The 23,073-nt window shown below is 50.2% G+C and overlaps 1 protein-coding gene and 1 long non-coding RNA gene across 3 annotated transcripts in view; both read left to right on the forward strand.

The window, feature by feature from the left end:
* lrmda (leucine rich melanocyte differentiation associated) overlaps positions 1-23,073 on the forward strand; it is a 408,401-nt gene that overhangs the window by 63,881 nt on the left and 321,447 nt on the right. The window lies entirely within an intron of this gene.
* Positions 21,447-22,976, forward strand: LOC115153362 (uncharacterized). The gene is made up of 2 exons (XR_003867686.1): positions 21,447-21,780; positions 22,608-22,976. It is a non-coding gene; the product is annotated as an uncharacterized LOC115153362 (long non-coding RNA).

Genomic DNA, 23,073 nt, shown 5'->3' on the forward strand with positions numbered 1-23,073 from the left:
GGGGGGGGGATATTGAGTGGGGGGTGTGGTGGGGGATGGGGGTGTAAGTTATCACTAATTAGCATGTGGAAGAAAAATGGATCTGACAGGAGAGGTAACCCAGTCTTGATAAATATAGTGACTTAACACTTCACCCCCTCCCTCAACCTTCCCCTCTTTGTTTGTCAAGACCAACAGCTGTGGAGTTTAAACTCCTTTCACCTAAGGAGGAAATCAAAAGATAATCCAGAGTTTGATGTTTGAGGAAAACTTTTGAGTTTGGGGGAAAAGGGGTCAGAGATGTATAGGACCAGGGGTTTAAGCTGTAAACCCCTGACAATGGGTTCTGACAGGGTGAGTTTTCCCCTGCTCCACTGAGAAGTCTTTGGAAAGTTCTAAGCACCATCTCTGTGCATGACTAACCCTATTGAAGAATGGAGCGATAAAGAAACCCAAAGGGCTTAAGATGAAACTTAAATTTTCTTGACGAAAACAAATTCCCTGAATATCCATATTGAAGCCAGGGAGAATTGAATGTATTCACCTGTTCGGAGTGTGGAGGAGCAGGTTTTCTATGGCGCTTGTCAAGAGGCAATTTGACTTTTCGTAGCTCATCTTTTTGTCAACGTCAAGAGTTTGGGTGTCTCATTCTGTTATGGTGATGAATATATTTCAATTTGTTTGACTTGTCATGTCTGGTAATAAATACATAAGTCTGGGAAAAATTATTCAGCACTTTCTACTTTTAAAAGAGAATATTTGACAACTTTGGGGCCTCATGGCTCACTTGAAATGTAACTTCCCTGGTTAAATATAAGAGAAATACATATAATTATGTTTTTGCAAATACATAAAGTTATTCTTCAGAAGGGGAAGTATGGCTATTGTTCCAACATTATAAAACCTCACTATAAAGTGCCCTGATGCTGAGCATGCTAGATAGGATTCTGAACAACAGTCAAATCAAATGTTATTGGTCACATACCCATATTTAGCAGATATTATTGTTGGCTGCAGTGAAATGCTTGTGTTCCTAGCTCCAACAGTGCAGTAGTATCTAACTAAATGCTTGTGTTCCTAGCTCCAGCAGTGCAGTAATATCTAACTAAATGCTTGTGTTCCTAGCTCCAACAGTGCAGTAGTATCTAACTAAATGCTTGTGTTCCTAGCTCCAACAGTGCAATAGTATATAACTAAATGCTTGTGTTCCTAGCTCCAACAGTGCAGTAGTATCTAACTAAATGCTTGTGTTCCTAGCTCCAACAGTGCAGTAGTATCTAACTAAATGCTTGTGTTCCTAGCTCCAACAGTGCAGTAGTATCTAACTAAATGCTTGTGTTCCTAGCTCCAACAGTGCAGTGGTATCTAACTAAATGCTTGTGTTCCTAGCTCCAACAGTGCAGTAGTATCTAACTAAATGCTTGTGTTCCTAGCTCCAACAGTGCAGTAGTATCTAACTAAATGCTTGTGTTCCTAGCTCCAACAGTGCAGTAATATCTAACTAAATGCTTGTGTTCCTAGCTCCAACAGTGCAGTAGTATCTAACTAAATGCTTGTGTTCCTAGCTCCAACAGTGCAGTAATATCTAACTAAATGCTTGTGTTCCTAGCTCCAACAGTGCAGTAGTATATAACTAAATGCTTGTGTTCCTAGCTCCAACAGTGCAGTGGTATCTAACTAAATGCTTGTGTTCCTAGCTCCAACAGTGCAGTAGTATCTAACTAAATGCTTGTGTTCCTAGCTCCAACAGTGCAGTAATATCTAACTAAATGCTTGTGTTCCTAGCTCCAACAGTGCAGTAATATCTAACTAAATGCTTGTGTTCCTAGCTCCAACAGTGCAGTAGTATCTAACTAAATGCTTGTGTTCCTAGCTCCAACAGTGCAGTAGTATCTAACTAAATGCTTGTGTTCCTAGCTCCAACAGTGTAGTAATATCTAACTAAATGCTTGTGTTCCTAGCTCCAACAGTGCAGTAGTATTTAACTAAATGCTTGTGTTCCTAGCTCCAACAGTGCAGTAGTATCTAACTAAATGCTTGTGTTCCTAGCTCCAACAGTGCAGTAATATCTAACTAAATGCTTGTGTTCCTAGCTCCAACAGTGCAGTAGTATCTAACTAAATGCTTGTGTTCCTAGCTCCAACAGTGCAGTAGTATCTAACTAAATGCTTGTGTTCCTAGCTCCAACAGTGTAGTAATATCTAACTAAATGCTTGTGTTCCTAGCTCCAACAGTGCAGTAGTATTTAACTAAATGCTTGTGTTCCTAGCTCCAACAGTGCAGTAGTATCTAACTAAATGCTTGTGTTCCTAGCTCCAACAGTGCAGTAGTATCTAACAATTCACAACAATAAACACACATCTAAAAGGAAAATAATGAAATTAAGAAATCTATAAATATTAGGACGCGTGTCCATTGTGATTATGCTTTATTGCATAGCATAACTAGAAACCTAAGGTGAACCATAGCATGACCATCTCTCAGTTCAAGGGTGCACCTACAGTACATCACTCTGTCTGAATGAGATAATATAAACACTCAAGATGGCAGCTAGCCGACCTTGAGAAGCTTAAAATGACAATAACCCCCTGCTTACCCCTCCTCACACATGCACACGCACATCCCCAACCCACTTGCCTTCAAGGCCTATTTTCCACATCGAACCCCATAGAAATAATTGACGTTTCTCCCTCTCTCCTCTGACAGCTCCATGCAACTCCGCTATTGCTTTAGTGCACATTTGCTCACCATAAGAAGGTAAGTTTCTGTCCATAAGGTCCCGGGACTTGGGGAGAAGGGGGGGATTTGCCATTTGGTGCCAGAGCTGCAGCTCTCTACTGCGCCGGATGATCCAAGGCCATGCCCCGGGGGACGGGTTAGTGGCCGACGGGGCCAAAGAGCTGTCATCCTGCGGAAAAATGATTAATCTATCCCTCTTCTCTCCTTTATCCCACAAGGATAGAGGGATGAGTGGCGATACAGAACAGAGGCAATCCAATAAATGCCTCATCGGTGAATATGCAGATTCCACTTACCACCCATTAGGATATCGATAAATGACCTCATCATTATCATTTAGAAATAATTGGAAGTTGCACCAGGGGTTCAGCTGGGATATATTTCAAAATGTAAAAAATGGAGTGAATATTTTTTTTTCAACTTTGATCTGTTTGATTAATTGTCCTACTGGTGTTGCAAATTGCTGTGAGGGTTCAGTTGGTCGTTGGTCCGGAGCACCTGTTAATATGAAAGACTAGTGTGCAACTGGGCAGAGAAGTTCCCTGTGCCCTTTCTGGATCCTTCCTCAGGGGCCCTCTGCTGTGCACACTGCCTGTACACAGAGACTGCGTCCCAAATGGCACCCTATTCTGTATTTAGTGCACTACTTTATACCAGGGCCCATAAAGCTCTGGTCAAAGTATCATCAAAGTAGTACACTATATGTTTGGGGAATAGGGTGCCATTTGGGACGCAGACAGGGAGTACACGTATGACTGGAAGGCTCACTGTAAACACACAGGTTAGAGCTGTCAGCCTGAACATTCTCTCTCTCTACCTCCCTCAATCTTTCTTCCTCACTCTCTCCTTCTAGTGTTAATCCCTTCATTCCATCATTTGAGCCGGAGGGTGGAGAGAGAAAGAGAAAAGGAGCGCAACAGGAGAATACGTAGGAAGAAGAGAGCACAATTTGCAGAACAATTTGAAGTGTGCGTTTCCGTAATAGCAGCGCTTAACGACACCAACTACAGTACCTTTACTCTCTGTCTGAGAGAGGAGAGAACAGAGACTCAGCTTCTCCCTCTCTCTTCGCCCTCACCCTCTGCCTCTTCCGTACTGTTACAAAACACAAGACAGTAGGGCCCTGACAGCTCCAAGTGTCTGGGGCCAGGGAAATAATTGATAGCAGGCTGCCTGCATCCAAGGTCCTTTAGCAGTAATTGCAAGCAGAATCTGCCTCTCTGATCTCACCAGTGGTATTGGCCATGCCAGAACAGCCTGGCTTTGACAGATTGCCTTCCTGCTGTAATAACTTAGGCATGTTCCCCGTTTTCTCTCACAAGGCCACGACGCAGCCTCTCAGCCCCAGCTCTACCCAGCTCTATACCACACAACCAGTAACCAACCACCAGCCCCAGCTCTACCCGCTCTATACCACACAACCAGTAACCAACCACCAGCCCCAGCTCTACCCGCTCTATACCACACAACCAGTAACCAACCACCAGCCCCAGCTCTACCAGCTCTATACCACACAACCAGTAACCAACCACCAGCCCCAGCTCTACCCGCTCTATACCACACAACCAGTAACCAACCACCAGCCCCAGCTCCACCAGCTCTATACCAAACAACCAGTAACCAACCACCAGCCCCAGCTCTACCCTCTCTATACCACACAACCATTAACCAACCACCAGCCCCAGCTCTATACCACACAACCAGTAACCAACCACCAGCCCCAGCTCTACCCGCTCTATACCACACAACCAGTAACCAACCACCAGCCCCAGCTCTACCAGCTCTATACCACACAACCAGTAACCAATTACCAGCCCCAGCTCTACCAGCTCTATACCACACAACCAGTAACCAATTACCAGCCCCAGCTCTACCAGCTCTATACCACACAACCAGTAACCAACCACCAGCCCCAGCTCTACCAGCTCTATACCACACAACCAGTAACCAAACCACCAGCCCCAGCTCTATACCACACAACCAGTAACCAATTACCAGCCCCAGCTCTACCAGCTCTATACCACACAACCAGTAACCAACCACCAGCCCCAGCTCTACCAGCTCTATACCACACAACCAGTAACCAACCACTAGCCCCAGCTCTATACCACACAACCAGTAACCAATTACCAGCCCCAGCTCTACCAGCTCTATACCACACAACCAGTAACCAACCACCAGCCCCAGCTCTACCAGCTCTATACCACACAACCAGTAACCAACCACCAACCCCAGCTCTACCCTCTCTATACCACACAACCAGTAACCAAACACCAGTCCCAGCTCTACCCGCTCTATACCACACAACCAGTAACCAACCACCAGCCCCAGCTCTACCCTCTCTATACCACACAACCAGTAACCAACCACCAGCCCCAGCTCTACCCGCTCTATACCACACAACCAGTAACCAACCACCAGCCCCAGCTCTATAGCACACAACCAGTAACCAACCACCAGCCCCAGCTCTATACCACACAACCAGTAACCAACCACCAACCCCAGCTCTACCCTCTCTATACCACACAACCAGTAACCAACCACCAGTCCCAGCTCTACCCGCTCTATACCACACAACCAGTAACCAACCACCAGCCCCAGCTCTACCCGCTCTATACCACACAACCAGTAACCAACCACCAGCCCCAGCTCTACCAGCTCTATACCACACAACCAGTAACCAACCACCAGCCCCAGCTCTACCAGCTCTATACCACACAACCAGTAACCAACCACCAGCCTCAGCTCTACCCTCTCTATACCACACAACCAGTAACCAATTACCAGCCCCAGCTCTACCAGCTCTATACCACACAACCAGTAACCAACCACCAGCCCCAGCTCTACCAGCTCTATACCACACAACCAGTAACCAACCACCAGCCCCAGCTCTATACCACACAACCAGTAACCAACCACCAGCCCCAGCTCTATACCACACAACCAGTAACCAACCACCAGCCCCAGCTCTACCCGCTCTATACCACACAACCAGTAACCAACCACCAGCCCCAGCTCTACCCTCTCTATACCACACAACCAGTAACCAACCACCAGCCCCAGCTCTATAGCACACAACCAGTAACCAACCACCAGCCCCAGCTCTATACCACACAACCAGTTACCAACCACCAGCCCCAGCTCTATACCACACAACCAGTAACCAACCACCAGCCCCAGCTCTACCCGCTCTATACCACACAACCAGTAACCAACCACCAGCCCCAGCTCTACCAGCTCTATACCACACAACCAGTAACCAATTACCAGCCCCAGCTCTATACCACACAACCAGTAACCAACCACCAGCCCAGCTCTATACCACACAACCAGTAACCAACCACCAGCCCCAGCTCTACCCGCTCTATACCACACAACCAGCAACCAACCACCAGCCACAGCTCTACCCGCTCTATACCACACAACCATTAACCAACCACCAGTCCCAGCTCTATACCACACAACCAGTAACCAACCACCAGCCCCAGCTCTATACCACACAACCAGTAACCAACGACCAGCCCCAGCTCTACCAGCTCTATACCACACAACCAGTAACCAACCACCAGCCCCAGCTCTACCAGCTCTATACCACACAACCAGTAACCAACCACCAGTCCCAGCTCTACCAGCTCTATACCACACAACCAGTAACCAACCACCAGCCCCAGCTCTACCCGCTCTATACCACACAACCAGTAACCAACCACCAGCCCCAGCTCTACCCGCTCTATACCACACAACCAGTAACCAACCACCAGCCCCAGCTCTACCAGCTCTATACCACACAACCATTAACCAACCACCAGTCCCAGCTCTACCAGCTCTATACCACACAACCAGTAACCAACCACAAGCCCCAGCTCTATACCACACAACCAGTAACCAACCACCAGCCCCAGCTCTACCAGCTCTATACCATACAACCATTAACCAACCACCAGTGCCAGCACTACCAGCTCTAAACCACACAACCAGTAACCAACCACCAGCCCCAGCTCTATACCACACAACCAGTAACCAACCACCAGCCCCAGCTCTATACCACACAACCAGTAACCAACCACCAGCCCCAGCTCTACCCGCTCTATACCACACAACCAGCAACCAACCACCAGCCCCAGCTCTACCCGCTCTATACCACACAACCATTAACCAACCACCAGTCCCAGCTCTATACCACACAACCAGTAACCAACCACCAGCCCCAGCTCTATACCACACAACCAGTAACCAACGACCAGCCCCAGCTCTACCAGCTCTATACCACACAACCAGTAACCAACCACCAGTCCCAGTTCTACAAGCTCTATACCACACAACCAGTAACCAACCACCAGTCCCAGCTCTACCAGCTCTATACCACACAACCAGTAACCAACCACCAGCCCCAGCTCTACCCGCTCTATACCACACAACCAGTAACCAACCACCAGCCCCAGCTCTACCCGCTCTATACCACACAACCAGTAACCAACCACCAGCCCCAGCTCTACCAGCTCTATACCACACAACCATTAACCAACCACCAGTCCCAGCTCTACCAGCTCTATACCACACAACCAGTAACCAACCACCAGCCCCAGCTCTATACCACACAACCAGTAACCAACCACCAGCCCCAGCTCTATACCACACAACCAGTAACCAACCACGAGCCCCAGCTCTATACCACACAACCAGTAACCAACCACCAGCCCCAGCTCTACCAGCTCTATACCACACAACCAGTAACCAACCACCAGCCCCAGCTCTACCCTCTCTATACCACACAACCAGTAACCAACCACCAGCCCCAGCTCTACCAGCTCTATACCACACAACCAGTAACCAACCACCAGCCCCAGCTCTACCAGCTCTATACCACACAACCAGTAACCAATACCAGCCCCCAGCTCTACCAGCTCTATACCACACAACCAGTAACCAACCCACCAGCCCCAGCTCTATACCACACAACCAGTAACCAATTACCAGCCCCAGCTCTACCAGCTCTATACCACACAACCAGTAACCAACCACCAGTCCCAGCTCTATACCACACAACCAGTAACCAACCACCAGCCCCAGCTCTACCAGCTCTATATCACACAACCAGTAACCAACCACCAGCCCCAGCTCTACCAGCTCTATACCACACAACCAGTAACCAACCACCAGCCCCAGCTCTACCCGCTCTATACCACACAACCAGTAACCAACCACCAGCCCCAGCTCTACCCTCTCTATACCACACAACCAGTAACCAACCACCAGCCCCAGCTCTACCAGCTCCATACCACACAACCAGTAACCAATTTCCAGCCCCAGCTCTATACCACACAACCAGTAACCAACCACCAGCCCCAGCTCTATACCACACAACCAGTAACCAACCAACAGCCCCAGCTCTACCCGCTCTATACCACACAACCAGCAACCAACCACCAGCCACAGCTCTACCCGCTCTATACCACACAACCATTAACCAACCACCAGTCCCAGCTCTATACCACACAACCAGTAACCAACCACCAGCCCCAGCTCTATACCACACAACCAGTAACCAACGACCAGCCCCAGCTCTACCAGCTCTATACCACACAACCAGTAACCAACCACCAGCCCCAGCTCTACCAGCTCTATACCACACAACCAGTAACCAAACACCAGTCCCAGCTCTACCAGCTCTATACCACACAACCAGTAACCAACCACCAGCCCCAGCTCTACCCGCTCTATACCACACAACCAGTAACCAACCACCAGCCCCAGCTCTACCCGCTCTATACCACACAACCAGTAACCAACCACCAGCCCCAGCTCTACCAGCTCTATACCACACAACCATTAACCAACCACCAGTCCCAGCGCTACCAGCTCTATACCACACAACCAGTAACCAACCACCAGCCCCAGCTCTATACCACACAACCAGTAACCAACCACCAGCCCCAGCTCTATACCACACAACCAGTAACCAACCACCAGCCCCAGCTCTACCAGCTCTATACCATACAACCATTAACCAACCACCAGTGCCAGCACTACCAGCTCTAAACCACACAACCAGTAACCAACCACCAGCCCCAGCTCTATACCACACAACCAGTAACCAACCACCAGCCCCAGCTCTATACCACACAACCAGTAACCAACCACCAGCCCCAGCTCTACCAGCTCTATACCACACAACCAGTAACCAACCACCAGCCCCAGCTCTACCCTCTCTATACCACACAACCAGTAACCAACCACCAGCCCCAGCTCTACCAGCTCCATACCACACAACCAGTAACCAACCACCAAACCCCAGCTCTACCAGCTCTATACCACACAACCAGTAACCAATTACCAGCCCCAGCTCTACCAGCTCTATACCACACAACCAGTAACCAACCACCAGCCCCAGCTCTATACCACACAACCAGTAACCAATTACCAGCCCCAGCTCTACCAGCTCTATACCACACAACCAGTAACCAACCACCAGTCCCAGCTCTATACCACACAACCAGTAACCAACCACCAGCCCCAGCTCTACCAGCTCTATATCACACAACCAGTAACCAACCACCAGCCCCAGCTCTACCAGCTCTATACCACACAACCAGTAACCAACCACCAGCCCCAGCTCTACCCGCTCTATACCACACAACCAGTAACCAACCACCAGCCCCAGCTCTACCCTCTCTATACCACACAACCAGTAACCAACCACCAGCCCCAGCTCTACCAGCTCTGTACCACACAACCAGTAACCAACCACCAGCCCCAGCTCTATACCACACAACCAGTAACCAACCACCAGCCCCAGCTCTATATCACACAACCAGTAACTAACCACCAGCCCCAGCTCTACCCAGCTCTATACCACACAACCAGTAACCAACCACCAGCCCCAGCTCTATACCACACAACCAGTAACCAACCACCAGCCCCAGCTCTATACCACACAACCAGTAACCAACCACCAGCCCCAGCTCAACCCGCTCTATACCACACAACCAGTAACCAACCACCAGCCCCAGCTCTACCAGCTCTATACCACACAACCAGTAACCAACCACCAGCCCCAGCTCTACCAGCTCTATACCACACAACCAGTAACCAACCACCAGCCCCAGCTCTACCCGCTCTATACCACACAACCAGTAACCAACCACCAGCCCCAGCTCTACCCGCTATATACCACACAAACCAACCACCAGTCCCAACTCTATACCTCACAACCAGTAACCAACCACCAGTTCCAACTCTATACCACACAACCAGTAACCAACCACCAGCCCCAGCTCTATACCACACAACCAGTAACCAACCACCAGCCCCAGCTCTACCAGCTCTATACCACACAACCAGTAACCAACCACCAGCCTCAGCTCTACCCTCTCTATACCACACAACCAGTAACCAATTACCAGCACCAGCTCTACCAGCTCTATACCACACAACCAGTAACCAACCACCAGCCCCAGCTCTACCCGCTCTATACCACACAACCAGTAACCAACCACCAGCCCCAGCTCTACCAGCTCTATACCACACAACCAGTAACCAACCACCAGCCCCAGCTCTACCAGCTCTATACCACACAACCAGTAACCAACCACCAGCCCCAGCTCTATACCACACAACCAGTAACCAACGACCAGCCCCATCTCTATACCACACAACCAGTAACCAACCACCAGTCCCAGCTCTACCAGCTCTATACCACACAACCAGTAACCAACCACCAGCCCCAGCTCTACCAGCTCTATACCACACAACCAGTAACTAACCACCAGCCCCAGCTCTACCAGCTCTATACCACACAACCAGTAACCAACCACCAGCCTCAGCTCTACCCTCTCTATACCACACAACCAGTAACCAATTACCAGCCCCAGCTCTATACCACACAACCAATAACCAACCACCAGCCCCAGCTCTATACCACACAACCAGTAACCAACCACCAGCCCCAGCTCTACCAGCTCTATACCACACAACCAGTAACCAACCACCAGCCTCAGCTCTACCCTCTCTATACCACACAACCAGTAACCAATTACCAGCCCCAGCTCTACCAGCTCTATACCACACAACCAGTAACCAACCACCAGCCCCAGCTCTACCAGCTCTATACCACACAACCAGTAACCAACCACCAGCCCCAGCTCTACCCGCTCTATACCACACAACCAGTAACCAACCACCAGCCCCAGCTCTACCCAGCTCTATACCACACAACCAGTAACCAACCACCAGCCCCAGCTCTACCAGCACTATACCACACAACCAGTAACCAACCACCAGCCCCAGCTCTATACCACACAACCAGTAACCAACCACCAGCCCCAGCTCTACCAGCTCTATACCACACAACCAGTAACCAACCACCAGCCTCAGCTCTACCCTCTCTATACCACACAACCAGTAACCAATTACCAGCCCCAGCTCTACCAGCTCTATACCACACAACCAGTAACCAACCACCAGCCCCAGCTCTACCAGCTCTATACCACACAACCAGTAACCAACCACCAGCCCCAGCTCTACCCGCTCTATACCACACAACCAGTAACCAACCACCAGCCCCAGCTCTACCCGCTATATACCACACAAACCAACCACAAATCCCAACTCTATACCACACAACCAGTAACCAACCACCAGCCCCAACTCTATACCACACAACCAGTAACCAACCACCAGCCCCAGCTCTACCACCTCTATACCACACAACCAGTAACCAATTACCAGCCCCAGCTCTATACCACACAACCAGTAACCAACCACCAGCCCCAGCTCTACCAGCTCTATACCACACAACCAGTAACCAACCACCAGCCCCAGCTCTACCCGCTCTATACCACACAACCAGTAACCAACCACCAGCCCCAGCTCTACCAGCTCTATACCACACAACCAGTAACCAACCACCAGCCCCAGCTCTACCCGCTCTATACCACACAACCATTAACCAACCACCAGCCCCAGCTCTACCCTCTCTATACCACACAACCAGTAACCAACCACCAGCCCCAGCTCTATACCACACAACCAGTAACCAACCACCAGCCCCAGCTCTATACCACACAACCAGTAACCAACCACCAGTCCCAGCTCTATACCACACAACCAGTAACCAACCACCAGCCCCAGCTCTATACCACACAACCAGTAACCAACCACCAGCCCCAGCTCTACCAGCTCTATACCACACAACCAGTAACCAATTACCAGCCCCAGCTCTATACCACACAACCAGTAACGAATTACCAGCCCCAGCTCTATACCACACAACCAGTAACCAACCACCAGCCCCAGCTCTACCAGCTCTATACCACACAACCAGTAACCAACCACCAGTCCCAGCTCTATACCACACAACCAGTAATCAACCACCAGCCCCTGCTCTACCAGCTCTATACCACACAACCAGTAACCAATTACCAGCCCCAGCTCTATACCACACAACCAGTAACCAACCACCAGCCCCAGCTCTATAGCACACAACCAGTAACCAACCACCAGCCCCAGCTCTATACCACACAACCAGTTACCAACCACCAGCCCCAGCTCTATACCACACAACCAGTAACCAACCACCAGCCCCAGCTCTACCCGCTCTATACCACACAACCAGTAACCAAACACCAGCCCCAGCTCTACCAGCTCTATACCACACAACCAGTAACCAATTACCAGCCGCAGCTCTATACCACACAACCAGTAACCAACCACCAGCCCCAGCTCTATACCACACAACCAGTAACCAACCACCAGCCCTAGCTCTACCCGCTCTATACCACACAACCAGCAACCAACCACCAGCCACAGCTCTACCCTCTCTATACCACACAACCATTAACCAACCACCAGTCCCAGCTCTATACCACACAACCAGTAACCAACCACCAGCCCCAGCTCTATACCACACAACCAGTAACCAACGACCAGCCCCAGCTCTACCAGCTCTATACCACACAACCAGTAACCAACCACCAGCCCCAGCTCTACCAGCTCTATACCACACAATCAGTAACCAACCACCAGTCCCAGCTCTACCAGCTCTATACCACACAACCAGTAACCAACCACCAGCCCCAGCTCTACCCGCTCTATACCACACAACCAGTAACCAACCACCAGCCCCAGCTCTACCCGCTCTATACCACACAACCAGTAACCAACCACCAGCCCCAGCTCTACCAGCTCTATACCACACAACCATTAACCAACCACCAGTCCCAGCTCTACCAGCTCTATACCACACAACCAGTAACCAACCACCAGCCCCAGCTCTATACCACACAACCAGTAACCAACCACCAGCCCCAGCTCTACCAGCTCTATACCATACAACCATTAACCAACCACCAGTGCCAGCACTACCAGCTCTAAACCACACAACCAGTAACCAACCACCAGCCCCAGCTCTATACCACACAACCAGTAACCAACCACCAGCCCCAGCTCTACCCGCTCTATACCACACAACCAGCAACCAACCACCAGCCCCAGCTCTACCCGCTCTATACCACACAACCATTAACCAACCACCAGTCCCAGCTCTATACCACACAACCAGTAACCAACCACCAGCCCCAGCTCTATACCACACAACCAGTAACCAACGACCAGCCCCAGCTCTACCAGCTCTATACCACACAACCAGTAACCAACCACCAGCCCCAGCTCTACAAGCTCTATACCACACAACCAGTAACCAACCACCAGTCCCAGCTCTACCAGCTCTATACCACACAACCAGTAACCAACCACCAGCCCCAGCTCTACCCGCTCTATACCACACAACCAGTAACCAACCACCAGCCCCAGCTCTACCCGCTCTATACCACACAACCAGTAACCAACCACCAGCCCCAGCTCTACCAGCTCTATACCACACAACCATTAACCAACCACCAGTCCCAGCTCTACCAGCTCTATACCACACAACCAGTAACCAACCACCAGCCCCAGCTCTATACCACACAACCAGTAACCAACCACCAGCCCCAGCTCTATACCACACAACCAGTAACCAACCACCAGCCCCAGCTCTACCAGCTCTATACCATACAACCATTAACCAACCACCAGTGCCAGCACTACCAGCTCTAAACCACACAACCAGTAACCAACCACCAGCCCCAGCTCTATACCACACAACCAGTAACCAACCACCAGCCCCAGCTCTATACCACACAACCAGTAACCAACCACCAGCCCCAGCTCTACCAGCTCTATACCACACAACCAGTAACCAACCACCAGCCCCAGCTCTACCCTCTCTATACCACACAACCAGTAACCAACCACCAGCCCCAGCTCTACCAGCTCTATACCACACAACCAGTAACCAACCACCAGCCCCAGCTCTACCAGCTCTATACCACACAACCAGTAACCAATTACCAGCCCCAGCTCTACCAGCTCTATTCCACACAACCAGTAACCAACCACCAGCCCCAGCTCTATACCACACAACCAGTAACCAATTACCAGCCCCAGCTCTACCAGCTCTATACCACACAACCAGTAACCAACCACCAGTCCCAGCTCTATACCACACAACCAGTAACCAACCACCAGCCCCAGCTCTACCAGCTCTATATCACACAACCAGTAACCAACCACCAGCCCCAGCTCTACCAGCTCTATACCACACAACCAGTAACCAACCACCAGCCCCAGCTCTACCAGCTCTATACCACACAACCAGTAACCAATTACCAGCCCCAGCTCTATACCACACAACCAGTAACCAACCACCAGCCCCAGCTCTATACCACACAACCAGTAACCAACCACCAGCCCCAGCTCTACCCGCTCTATACCACACAACCAGCAACCAACCACCAGCCACAGCTCTACCCGCTCTATACCACACAACCATTAACCAACCACCAGTCCCAGCTCTATACCACACAACCAGTAACCAACCACCAGCCCCAGCTCTATACCACACAACCAGTAACCAACGACCAGCCCCAGCTCTACCAGCTCTATACCACACAACCAGTAACCAACCACCAGTCCCAGCTCTACCAGCTCTATACCACACAACCAGTAACCAACCACCAGCCCCAGCTCTACCCGCTCTATACCACACAACCAGTAACCAACCACCAGCCCCAGCTCTACCCGCTCTATACCACACAACCAGTAACCAATCACCAGCCCCAGCTCTACCAGCTCTATACCACACAACCATTAACCAACCACCAGTCCCAGCGCTACCAGCTCTATACCACACAACCAGTAACCAACCACCAGCCCCAGCTCTATACCACACAACCAGTAACCAACCACCAGCCCCAGCTCTATACCACACAACCAGTAACCAACCACCAGCCCCAGCTCTACCAGCTCTATACCATACAACCATTAACCAACCACCAGTGCCAGCACTACCAGCTCTAAACCACACAACCAGTAACCAACCACCAGCCCCAGCTCTATACCACACAACCAGTAACCAACCACCAGCCCCAGCTCTATACCACACAACCAGTAACCAACCACCAGCCCCAGCTCTACCAGCTCTATACCACACAACCAGTAACCAACCACCAGCCCCAGCTCTACCCTCTCTATACCACACAACCAGTAACCAACCACCAGCCCCAGCTCTACCAGCTCCATACCACACAACCAGTAACCAACCACCAGCCCCAGCTCTACCAGCTCTATACCACACAACCAGTAACCAATTACCAGCCCCAGCTCTACCAGCTCTATACCACACAACCAGTAACCAACCACCAGCCACAGCTCTATACCACACAACCAGTAACCAATTACCAGCCCCAGCTCTACCAGCTCTATACCACACAACCAGTAACCAACCACCAGTCCCAGCTCTATACCACACAACCAGTAACCAACCACCAGCCCCAGCTCTACCAGCTCTATATCACACAACCAGTAACCAACCACCAGCCCCAGCTCTACAAGCTCTATACCACACAACCAGTAACCAACCACCAGCCCCAGCTCTACCCGCTCTATACCACACAACCAGTAACCAACCACCAGCCCCAGCTCTACCCTCTCTATACCACACAACCAGTAACCAACCACCAGCCCCAGCTCTACCAGCTCTGTACCACACAACCAGTAACCAACCACCAGCCCCAGCTCTATACCACACAACCAGTAACCAACCACCAGCCCCAGCTCTATACCACACAACCAGTAACTAACCACCAGCCCCAGCTCTACCCAGCTCTATACCACACAACCAGTAACCAACCACCAGCCCCAGCTCTACCAGCTCTATACCACACAACCAGTAACCAACCACCAGCCCCAGCTCTATACCACACAACCAGTAACCAACCACCAGCCTCAGCTCAACCCGCTCTATACCACACAACCAGTAACCAACCACCAGCCCCAGCTCTACCAGCTCTATACCACACAACCAGTAACCAACCACCAGCCCCAGCTCTACCAGCTCTATACCACACAACCAGTAACCAACCACCAGCCCCAGCTCTATACCACACAACCAGTAACCAACGACCAGCCCCATCTCTATACCACACAACCAGTAACCAACCACCAGTCCCAGCTCTACCAGCTCTATACCACACAACCAGTAACCAACTACCAGCCCCAGCTCTACCAGCTCTATACCACACAACCAGTAACTAACCACCAGCCCCAGCTCTACCAGCTCTATACCACACAACCAGTAACCAACCACCAGCCCCAGCTCTACCCGCTCTATACCACACAACCAGTAACCAACCACCAGCCCCAGCTCTACCCTCTCTATACCACACAACCAGTAACCAACCACCAGCCCCAGCTCTACCAGCTCTATACCACACAACCAGTAACCAACCACCAGCCCCAGCTCTATACCACACAACCAGTAACCAACCACCAGCCCCAGCTCTATACCACACAACCAGTAACTAACCACCAGCCCCAGCTCTACCCAGCTCTATACCACACAACCAGTAACCAACCACCAGCCCCAGCTCTACCAGCACTATACCACACAACCAGTAACCAACCACCAGCCCCAGCTCTATACCACACAACCAGTAACCAACCACCAGCCCCAGCTCTACCAGCTCTATACCACACAACCAGTAACCAACCACCAGCCTCAGCTCTACCCTCTCTATACCACACAACCAGTAACCGATTACCAGCCCCAGCTCTACCAGCTCTATACCACACAACCAGTAACCAACCACCAGCCCCAGCTCTACCAGCTCTATACCACACAACCAGTAACCAACCACCAGCCCCAGCTCTACCCGCTCTATACCACACAACCAGTAACCAACCACCAGCCCCAGCTCTACCCGCTATATACCACACAAACCAACCACCAGTCCCAACTCTATACCACACAACCAGTAACCAACCACCAGTTCCAACTCTATACCACACAACCAGTAACCAACCACCAGCCCCAGCTCTACCACCTCTATACCACACAACCAGTAACCAATTACCAGCCCCAGCTCTATACCACACAACCAGTAACCAACCACCAGCCCCAGCTCTACCAGCTCTATACCACACAACCAGTAACCAACCACCAGCCCCAGCTCTACCCGCTCTATACCACACAACCAGTAACCAACCACCAGCCCCAGCTCTACCAGCTCTATACCACACAACCAGTAACCAACCACCAGCCCCAGCTCTACCCGCTCTATACCACACAACCATTAACCAACCACCAGCCCCAGCTCTACCCTCTCTATACCACACAACCAGTAACCAACCACCAGCCCCAGCTCTATACCACACAACCAGTAACCAACCACCAGCCCCAGCTCTATACCACACAACCAGTAACCAACCACCAGTCCCAGCTCTATACCACACAACCAGTAACCAACCACCAGCCCCAGCTCTACCCGCTCTATACCACACAACCATTAACCAACCACCAGCCCCAGCTCTACCCTCTCTATACCACACAACCAGTAACCAACCACCAGCCCCAGCTCTATACCACACAACCAGTAACCAACCACCAGCCCCAGCTCTATACCACACAACCAGTAACCAACCACCAGTCCCAGCTCTATACCACACAACCAGTAACCAACCACCAGCCCCAGCTCTACCCGCTCTATACCACACAACCAGTAACCAACCACCAGCCCCAGCTCTATACCACACAACCAGTAACCAACCACCAGCCCCAGCTCTACCAGCTCTATACCACACAACCAGTAACCAATTACCAGCCCCAGCTCTATACCACACAACCAGTAACCAACCACCAGCCCCAGCTCTACCAGCTCTATACCACACAACCAGTAACCAATTACCAGCCCCAGCTCTATACCACACAACCAGTAACGAATTACCAGCCCCAGCTCTATACCACACAACCAGTAACCAACCACCAGCCCCAGCTCTACCAGCTCTATACCACACAACCAGTAACCAACCACCAGTCCCAGCTCTATACCACACAACCAGTAATCAACCACCAGCCCCTGCTCTACCAGCTCTATACCACACAACCAGTAACCAATTACCAGCCCCAGCTCTATACCACACAACCAGTAACCAACCACCAGCCCCAGCTCTACCAGCTCTATACCACACAACCAGTAACCATTTACCAGCCCCAGCTCTATACCACACAACCAGTAACCAACCACCAGCCCCAGCTCTACCAGCTCTATACCACACAACCAGTAACCAATTACCAGCCCCAGCTCTATACCACACAACCAGTAACCAATTACCAGCCCCAGCTCTATACCACACAACCAGTAACCAACCACCAGCCCCAGCTCTACCAGCTCTATACCACACAACCAGTAACCAACCACCAGCCCCAGCTCTACCCAGCTCTATACCACACAACCAGTAACCAACCACCAGCCCCAGCTCTACCCAGCTCTATACCATGCAACCAGCCCCTGTATTACCCAGCTCTATACCATGCAACCAGCCCCTGCTTTACCCAGCTCTATACCATGCAACCAGCCCCTGCTTTACCCAGCTCTATACCATGCAACCAGCCCCTGCTTTACCCAGCTCTATACCATGCAACCAGCCCCTGCTTTACCCAGCTCTATACCATGCAACCAGCCCCTGCTTTACCCAGCTCTATACCATGCAACCAGCCCCTGCTTTACCAAGCTCTATACCATGCAACCAGCCCCTGCTTTACCCAGCTCTATACCATGCAACCAGCCCCTGCTTTACCCAGGTCTATACCATGCAACCAGCCCCTGCTTTACCCAGCTCTATACCATGCAACCAGCCCCTGCTTTACCCAGCTCTATACCATGCAACCAGCCCCTGTATTACCCAGCTCTATACCATGCAACCAGCCCCTGTATTACCCAGCTCTATACCATTCAACCAGCCCCTGCTTTACCCAGCTCTATACCATGCAACCAGCCCCTGTGTTACCCAGCTCTATACCATGCAACCAGCCCCTGCTTTACCCAGCTCTATACCATGCAACCAGCCCCTGCTTTACCCAGGTCTATACCATGCAACCAGCCCCTGCTTTACCCAGCTCTATACCATGCAACCAGCCCCTGCTTTACCCAGCTCTATACCATGCAACCAGCCCCTGTATTACCCAGCTCTATACCATGCAACCAGCCCCTGTATTACCCATCTCTATACCATGCAACCAGCCCTAGAATCAGCACACTCATTATTTTAGATGTCAGGTTTGTTCCTGTCTGTGTTTGAGCACTTAGCCCCCGTCTCTGACAGGCAACTTTTTGATACAACTGATTCTTTAATATATATATATATATATATATATATATACACTGCTCAAAAAAATAAAGGGAACACTAAAATAACACATCCTAGATCTGAATGAATGAAATAATCTTATTAAATACTTTTTTCTTTACATAGTTGAATGTGCTGACAACAAAATCACACAAAAATAATCAATGGAAATCCAATTTATCAACCCATGGAGGTCTGGATTTGGAGTCACACTCAAAATTAAAGTGTAAAACCACACTACAGGCTGATCCAACTTTGATGTAATGTCCTTAAAACAAGTCAAAATGAGGCTCAGTAGTGTGTGTGGCCTCCACGTGCCTGTATTACCTCCCTACAACCCCTGGGCATGCTCCTGATGAGGTGGCGGATGGTCTCCTGAGGGATCTTCTCCCAGACCTGGACTAAAGCATCTGCCAACTCCTGGACAGTCTGTGGTGCAACGTGGCGTTGGTGGATGGAGCGAGACATGATGTCCCAGATGTGCTCAATTGGATTCAGGTCTGGGGAACGGGCGGGCCAGTCCATAGCATCAATGCCTTCCTCTTGCAGGAACTGCTGACACACTCCAGCCACATGAGGTCTAGCATTGTCTTGCATTAGGAGGAACCCAGGGCCAACCGCACCAGCATATGGTCTCACAAGGGGTCTGAGGATCTCATCTCGGTACCTAATGGCAGTCAGGCTACCTCTGGCGAGCACATGGAGGGCTGTGCGGCCCCCCAAAGAAATGCCACCCCACACCATGACTGACCCACCGCCAAACCGGTCATGCTGGAGGATGTTGCAGGCTGCAGAACGCTCTCCACGGCGTCTCCAGACTGTCACGTCTGTCACATGTGCTCAGTGTGAACCTGCTTTCATCTGTGAAGAGCACAGGGCGCCAGTGGCGAATTTGCCAATATTGGTGTTCTCTGGCAAATGCCAAACGTCCTGCACGGTGTTGGGCTGTAAGCACAACCCCCACCTGTGGACGTCGGGCCCTCATACCACCCTCATGGAGTCTGTTTCTGACCGTTTGAGCAGACACATGCACATTTGTGGCCTGCTGGAGGTCATTTTGCAGGGCTCTGGCAGTGCTCCTCCTTGCACAAAGGTGGAGGTAGCGGTCCTGCTGCTGGGTTGTTGCCCTCCTACGGCCTCCTCCACGTCTCCTGATGTACTGGCCTGTCTCCTGGTAGCGCCTCCATGCTCTGGACACTACGCTGACAGACACAGCAAACCTTCTTGCCACAGCTTGCATTGATGTGCCATCCTGGATGAGCTGCACTACCTGAGCCACTTGTGTAGGTTGTAGACTCCGTCTCATGCTACCACTAGAGTGAAAGCACCGGCAGCATTCAAAAGTGACCAAAGCATCAGCCAGGAAGCATAGGAACTGAGAAGTGGTCTGTGGTTACCACCTGCAGAACCACTCCTTTATTGGGGGGTGTCTTGCTAATTGCCTATAATTTCCACCTGTTGTCTATTCCATTTGAAATTCCATGTGAAATTTATTGTCAATCAGTGTTGCTTCCTAAGTGGACAGTTTGATTTCACAGAAGTGTGATTGACTTGGAGTTACATTGTGTTGTTTAAGTGTTCCCTTTATATTTTTGAGCAGTATATATATAACTCGTGCCAACAGTGCTTAGGGCATATTTTTCCTCTGATTTCTATGGCAATTGAAAAGTGGGAATTACGTACACTTAAGTGCTTGTGTGTGTACAGAGAAATATAGAGGACAGACAGTTAGTTTGCTACTTGTAATGTAGCACTAGAAATACAGATAGCAACTGCATTTTATTGTCCACAGTCTCTAATGGAGTGTTTAAAAACCCTTTAAAGCATGTTGATAATGATAACTGTAATAAACATAATTCTGCCCCTAAACGAGTTGGACAATGGCAATCTGTGTTGCCATGGCTCTCTTCCTGAATGACAGTCTGAGGGCTTCGATAGTGGTCTTTTTACTCCTCCCTCTCTCATCTCTCTCTTTTTCTCCACCCTCTTTCCTCTCTTTCAGTGGCACTCTTCCGTGCTCTGTGTTTCCTATGTGAAGCACTCTGGGATCTGTTTTCCTTGATGGGGTGTAATAGTAGTGTGCTTCTATTCCCCCCGGGCACCCTCCCTCCCTCCGCCCAGTGTGAGGACCCCTGCGGGCTGCCCTGTGTCTGCCTGTGTTCTGTGGCAGAGTTATAAGCTGGCCAGCTCCACCCCATGGCTGTCCAAACAAGGTTTCACTCCAGGCGCCCACATCAAAAAGAGCAGCACACAGGCGGCAGGAAAGTGAACCGGCGGGATGTTGCATCTGGCTATTTATTTCGTTTTCACAAATGAGAAAAAAAAATGGGTATAAAAAAAGTGAGTGAGCTACTCGTACTGTAGTTGCCAGGGTTGTTTTCCACACGCTGACGGTCAAATGAATTCCAACCCACTCGACTTGATGTTAATGTGGGTGAGATGCTTGAAGTAGCCAGTGTTTTGTTCTTGTACAGTCAGCCAGTTGTTGCTACTGATAATCAACGTTGTCTTGCTGTGTATGAAATGTGTTGGGCAGTCCTAGCAGGGCTGACGAGAGTAAACACTCCAAAATGATTTGTCTTGAAAATCTTTTAGAGTTGAAGCGTAAACAGACAGACAAACCTCCTCCTTCCTCCGGTACGAAATGCGATACTGTCGACCGCTGTGGTTAGTATCGTACCGGCTATGTCTGGCAGCTAATCTAATTAAATCTCTCATTTAAATAAAGGCTTAAATCAACACAAATATACATTAGCAAATGAGCTAGGGAATAACATGTGGGAGCGGGAGGAAACACAATGTGAAAAGAGTTAAAAGCTCCTAAATGCCTCAAAGCGTAGTCGGCAGCACAACTGCAAAGGCGGCTGACGATAGAGTAAAAATAGAATCCCTCTGCACACAAACACGCAATTAATAAAATATCATTTGAGTGGGTTTGGATATGAACGGGATGGGGTTAATATAGATGGCTGCTTTGAAGCATCTAAACAAAGATGTTTTAAAGATGGGCGCGAAATGTAAATAAACTTCATAGGAGCCTTGGGTCAGGGTTAGGATTCGATTTATGGTTTTGACATTCACCCCCAGGTCCATCACTCATTCCCCAATGCCCCCTCTCCTCCCTCCCTCTCCTCCCTCCCTGTCCTCCCTCCCTCTCTCCCGCCCAGGCCCAAGCCAACCCCAGATCACAAGACCCTGTGCTGAACTACAGTCGACCCTCTGCTCTGCATACTGGGCCAGCTGGGCCTCAGTCAGATGCCATAATAAGAACCATTCAGTCCCTTTAATGATTGTGTGACTATTGGGAGGGTTTCTCTCCCTCTCTTTCTAGCTCTGTTTCTCTCAATTCAGTTTAATTGAAGGGTTTTATTGGCATGAAAAATATATGTTTACATTGCCAAAGCAAGTGAAATAGATAATAACCAAAAGTGAAATAACATTTTTACAGTAAACGTTACACTTACAAAAGTTCAAAAATAATGTCATATTATGTCTGCATAGGGTTGTAATGATGTGCAAATAGTTAAAGTACAAAAGGGAAAATAAATCAACGTAAATATTGTGTTTGTTCTTCACTAGTTGCCCTTTTCTTGTGGCAACAGGTCACACATCTTGCTGCTGTGATTGTGCAAT

This window comes from Salmo trutta, chromosome 18, assembly GCF_901001165.1.
Source record: "Salmo trutta chromosome 18, fSalTru1.1, whole genome shotgun sequence".
Lineage (NCBI taxonomy): Eukaryota > Metazoa > Chordata > Actinopteri > Salmoniformes > Salmonidae > Salmo > Salmo trutta.